We start from the raw sequence: 6000 nt of genomic DNA, 5'->3' as shown, positions 1-6000 counted from the left end.
GGGGGGGGGGGGGGAAGCAGGCTCCCTGCCAAGCAGAGAGCCTGATATGGGGCTTGATCCCAGGACCCCGGGATCATGACCCAAGTTGAAGGCAGAGACTTTAACCCATTGAGCCACCAGGCGCCCCAGAGGTGGTTTTCTTATTATCAAATTGTAGGAGTTCTTAATATAGTCCAGATAGGCCCTTTGATACATATATTTTATAAATACTTTCTCCCAACTTGATGAACTTAAGTTTTTAAATTTAGTTTCATTTGATTATCTTATAAATTAATTTTAGCTTTTCTTTTATGGTAATTGCTTTCCATGTCCTAAGAAGCCTTTGTTTATCTTACGTTGCAACAATTTCCTCCCTTTTTTTTTTCTAAAAGCCGTACAGTTTTTGCTTTTACTTTTAGTCTTGTGATCTGTCTTGAATTAATTTTTGTGAAATAGGAATTGAGTTCAGTTTTTTCATGGGGACATCTCATTGTTGAAGCACCATTGATTGAAAACTGCTTTTCCCATTGAATTGCACTGATACCAGAGATCAGTAGACTGAAAGTGTGGGTTTATTTCTTCACTCTCTTCTGTTTCATTGGTGTTTTTGTGTATTATTATACCAGTACAAAACTGTTGTATTAGTGTAGTGTAGTGTATTAGACAACCTTGCCACTGTTGACTTTTTGGGGTGATAATTCCTTGTGAGGAGCTTACCTGTGTATTTTGTGTATTGTAGGATATTTAGTAGGATCTTGCCTTTAGCTACTATTTGCTAGTAGCATTCCTTCTTTCCCTAGGAGTGTCAACCCAGAATGTTTCCAGACATTGCCAGCTATCTACTGGAGGTTAAAAATTGCCCTTTGTTGAAAACCCCTGGTATAGATGTATACAAGTCTGTTGTAAGGTGGTGTAAGTTGTCTAGCTTCCTTCTTCCCTTCCCAAGAGAATTTTGGCTTTTTAGGGTTTTTTGTTTGTTTTTTGTATTTCCATTGTAAATTTCAGAATCGGTTTGTCAATTTCAGTTTTTTTTTTTTAAATAAGCTTGTTCAAATTTTGATTGGGATTGTGTTAAAGCTATAGAGATTTTTGAAGAGAACATCATAACAATATTGTCTTTTAACAGTGAACCATAGTATCTCATACTTACTTAGAAGTCACAGTAGTTTTTGTAGATTCCTTGGGATTTTCTTCCTAAATAGGGGTCATTAGTGAATATCCCCCTCTTTCAGTCCTGATTTTGGTAATTTGTGTTTTCTCTCCTTTTTCCCTCAAGTCATCTAATTAGGGATTTACCAGTTTATCAAAGAACTGTTTTTTCTCTGTTGTTGTTGACTTATTTCATTGATTTCTCTTTTATTGTAATGCTCACTTTCTTCCTTTCTAATTCTTAAGCAATTAAAGGTATGTATTTTTTTCTAACTACTTCTTGAGCTACATTCTACACATAATTCTGGTATCATTCAGGTAATCTCTACACCCAGTGTGGGCTTGAATTTAGAACCCCGAGATCAGGATTTGCATGCTCCACCGACTGAGCGAGCCAGCCAGGTGCCCCTGGATTGAAATAGTTTTAATTCTGTTGTGATTTTCCTTTGATCCTTGGGTTATTTAGAAGTAATTTTCAAATATTTGGAAGTTACCTAGATGTTTATTTTTATTGCTGTCTAATTCCGTTTTGTTCAGAGAACCATATTCTTTAAAATTTCAGGATGTTTGTTTTGGTTTGTTTTGTCTACTTGGATTTGTTTTATGGTTTGGTATTGTGATACATCTTGGTGAATGAATGCCCCATGTATACTTGGAAGAAAGTATATTCTGTGGTAGAGGGGCACAATATTTTAGAAATGTCAAGTAAGGTAGTTGATAAAGTTCAGATTTTATATTCTCTGTGATTTTTTTGTTTTTGGCATTAAATACCCAGAAGAGTGGAGTGTTTAAGTTTTCCAACTATGATTGTCAAATTATCTGTTTTTCTCTTTGATAATGTCAGATTTTGTTCCATATATTTTAAAACCTAATGACTAAATGCATACACATTTATGTCTTCCTGATGTTTGACCTTTTTAGGAGTATAAAATGTTTCTCTTTAAATATACCTATCTTCAAGTGTATTTTCTTCTTTGTTAATATGGAAAAGTCAACCCAACTTTTTTAAGATTAGTGTTTGCATAGTGTACCTTTTTTTATTTTTCAGTTTAATCTGTGTGTTTATTTTTAAATGATGTTTCTTATAGACAGTGAATAGTTAATTCTTGCTTTGATTCAGTCTCATAATTTCTGCCCTTTAATAGGAGTGCTTATATAGTTCATTGGCATTTATTACAAATATTTGGCACGGTTGGGTTTAGGTGTGTCATTCTTCTTATTTTCATTTTGCTTTTGTTGCTCTTGATGTGTTCCCTGCCCCCCACCTGCCTTCTTTTGGGTTAATCAACTCTTTTATAGCAACAGTTCTCAAAGTTTGATTCGGGGGACCCTGGAACATCATGTGACCCTGAAAATGTTAAAGTTTATCATGTGAATAATTATTTTCCCTTTGACTCTCGTTTTCTTCTAAGTGCACAGTGTAATTTTCCAGAGGCCACATGATGTGATCATCACAACAGATCGAATACAAAGTCAAATATGAGAATCCATTTTTTTTTGAAGTGCAAACATAGATATCAGTGCTATTTTTCTCACTTTTTTGAGTGAGACCTTTTGAGAAAGGTTAATTTTTAAAAAAATGTTTATGTTAACATGTGATAGGTTTATTTTTGTCACTTTTAATTTTTAATATGGTAAGTAGTGACAGAACCCACATAAAGAAAAGTTTTTGGAGTCTTCATTGATTTTTAAAGTGTTAAAAGGGTTCCTGAAACCAAAAGGATGGGCATCTGTTTTACATTTAATTTTGATATCCTCTGTTGACTTTTTAGATATTATCTCCTAGTGCTTTTTGAATTGTCACTCTAGGCTAGGGATTATAAATTGCATCTTAAAATTATGACAGTCTACTGAAGGTTATTATTGTACCACTTGATACAAATTATATAATCCTTACAATATTTTCCCATTTACTTTCTTCCTGTCTTTGTGCTGGTTTTTTTTTGTATATTTGTGTGTATATATATCTGTAATACAATATTATTTATAGTTTGAAGGAAAATCATATAGTCTTTTATTTTTTTAAGTGTACTTATTTACTTATTAGTAATCTCTAAACCCAATGTGGGGCTTAAACTTAACAACCCTGAGATCAAGAGTTGCATGCTCTGCCATTGAGTCAGCCAGGCACTCCTTGTAGTCTCTTAAATAAAGCCTTTTATGTACATGTATTTACATTTCTGGTGATCTTTGTAAATCCGAATAACCATCTAGTTTACTTTTTCTTTAGCCAAAAGAACTTTCTTTGGCAGTTCTTGCAGTATAGATTTGGTAGTGATAGAGTTTCAGTTTTTATCATAAATTGTCTTTATTTTTTTTTTATGATTTTATTCATTTGTTTGAGAGAGAGAGAGAGAGCATGAGAAGGGGGAGGGTCAGAGGGGGGAGTAAACTCCCCGATGAGCAGGGAGCCCGATGCAGGACTCGATCCCAGGACTCCAGGATCACGACATGAGCCAAAGGCAGTTGTTTAACCAACTGAGCCACCCAGGTGCCCTTTATTTTCATTTTCAAGGGATAATTTCACTGGATTTGGAATTCTAGGTAGACCTTTCTCTGTTTTTAGTTGACATCATTATTTGGCATTCAAATTGTTGTTTTTCTAAAATATAGTTTTAGAGAGTTTACAGTCTTTATCTGCAGAAGGGTTGGTCCAACAGAGCTGTTTTGCCATTACCAGAAGCTAGAACTCTTCACATTCATTTTTAGAATCCCCTTTATTTTCACTCCAGTTTTTTCATTGTTTCATGTTAGGTTTTTACACATATGCCATGTCTTTTGTCACTGCTGTATTTTGGATTGAATTGTTCTTGGATTTCTCCAACCTTTTTATTTTTCTTTCTTCTCTTAATTTCCCAAATTACACTGCCTATGGCTTCTCCATTTAAGCAGTTAGTTTATTGAACATCTGTATTTGATAAATGTTGATCTGACATTTATCCAATTAAACTATTTTTTAAAGTTTTTTTTTAAGTTTAATAAAGGATTTTTTTATTTTTTATTTTTTATAAACATATATTTTTATCCCCAGGGGTACAGGTCTGTGAATCGCCAGGTTTACACACTTCACAGCACTCACCATAGCACATACCCTCCCCAATGTCCATAACCCCACCCCCTTCTCCCAATCCCCCTCTCCCCAGCAACCCTCAGTTTGTTTTGTGAGATTAAGAGTCACTTATGGTTTGTCTCCCTCCCAATCCCATCTTGTTTCATTTATTCTTCTCCTACCCCCTTAATCCCTCATGTTGCATCTCCACTTCCTCATATCAGGGAGATCATATGATAGTTGTCTTTCTCCGATTGACTTATTTTGCTAAGCATAATACCCTCTAGTTCCATCCACGTCATCGCAAATGGCAGGATTTCATTTCTTTCAATTAAACTAGTTTTATCATGTCACTTATGCTTGACAAAATGCATTGGCTCCCAGTTTTACCACATCACATTTAAATTTGCCATCCTATCTTTAAAGGTTCTCCATAATGTCCCAGGGGCCTACCTTTCCTATTGTCTTTTATATGCCTTTTGTGTCAAACAGTTCTTTTCATCCTCATTTTTTAAACTTACTTGATTTAAATTCAGCTAACATATAGTGTATCATTAGTTTGAGATGTAGAGTTCAGTAATTCATCAGTTGCATATAACACCCAGTGCTCATTAACATTCCCCCACCCACTTCCCCTCCAGCAACCCTATTTGTTTCTTATAGTTAAGAGTCTCTTATGGTTTGTCTCCCTCTCTGATTTTGTCTAATTTTTGTCTCCCTTCCCCTATGATCCTCTGTTTTGTTTCTTAAGTTCCACACATGAGTAAAACCATAATTGTCTCTGATTGACTTATTTCACTTACCCATGATACCCTGTTTCCATTCACATCAGTGTAAATGGTGCCATTTCATGCTTTTTGATGGCTGAGTAATATTCCTGTGTCTGTCTGTGTGTGTGCGCACGCGCACACCCCCCCCCAATCTTTATCCATTCATCTGTTGGTGGACATTTGGGCTCTTTACATAGTTTGGCTGTTGTGGACATTGCTGCTATAAATATTGGGGTGCAGGTGTCCCTTTGGATCACAATGTTTGTATCCTTTGGGTAAATACCTAGTAGTTCAATTGTGGGATTGTAGTGTAGCTCTATTTTTAACTTCTTGAAGAACCTCCATACTGTTTTCCATAGTGGCTGCACCCGCTTGCATTCCCACCAACAGTGTAAGAGGGTTCCCCTTTCTCCACATCCTTGCCAACATTTGTTGTTTCCTGACTTGTTAATTTTAGCCATTCTGACTGGTGTGATGTGGCATCTGATTGTGGTTTTGATTTGTATTTCCCTGATGCCAGGTGATGTTGAGCATTTTTTCATGAGTCTGTTGGCCATTTGTAGGTCTTCTTTGCAGAAATGTCTGTTCATGTCTTCTGCCCAGTTCTTGACAGGATTATTTGGCTTTTTGGGTGTTGAGTATGATAAGTTCTTTTACCTTCTCCCATTCCTTGGGTTGTCTTTTGGTTTTGTTGACTGCTTCCTTTGTTGTGCAAAACCTTTTTATCTTCATGAAGACCCAGTAATTCATTTTTGCTGTTGCTTCCCATTCCTCATTTTTTTAATATGCATTCCATTCATTCTGGTCTCTGATCTTTCCATTTAAAATGCTCTTTTTTAACAATATCCTATAAACTAAGTACCTAAAAATATGTCCTTAGGTGCAGTCTTCTGTCCTGTAAATACTAATATAGAATTTAAGAGTTTTTAAAAAGAAATTGTGCAGAGTGGTGCAAGTCTTCATTTCATTTCTAAAATAGCTTTGTGAATTTCTTAACCTTATCAACCAATGGTAAATATTTGGAGATAGGGTTATTACTTTTCTTATTCAGTA

At 35.3% G+C, this 6000-nt stretch overlaps 1 protein-coding gene across 1 annotated transcript in view; it reads left to right on the top strand.

Moving 5' to 3' along the window:
- CAND1 (cullin associated and neddylation dissociated 1) overlaps positions 1–6000 on the top strand; it is a 43282-nt gene that overhangs the window by 15739 nt on the left and 21543 nt on the right. The window lies entirely within an intron of this gene.

Source organism: Lontra canadensis, unplaced genomic scaffold (genome assembly GCF_010015895.1).
Source record: "Lontra canadensis isolate GAN:19392208 unplaced genomic scaffold, GSC_riverotter_1.0 scaffold9, whole genome shotgun sequence".
Classification (NCBI taxonomy): domain Eukaryota; kingdom Metazoa; phylum Chordata; class Mammalia; order Carnivora; family Mustelidae; genus Lontra; species Lontra canadensis.
The sequence above is the reverse complement of the archived record's forward strand: the minus strand, read 5'-3'. Positions and strand labels throughout refer to the sequence as shown.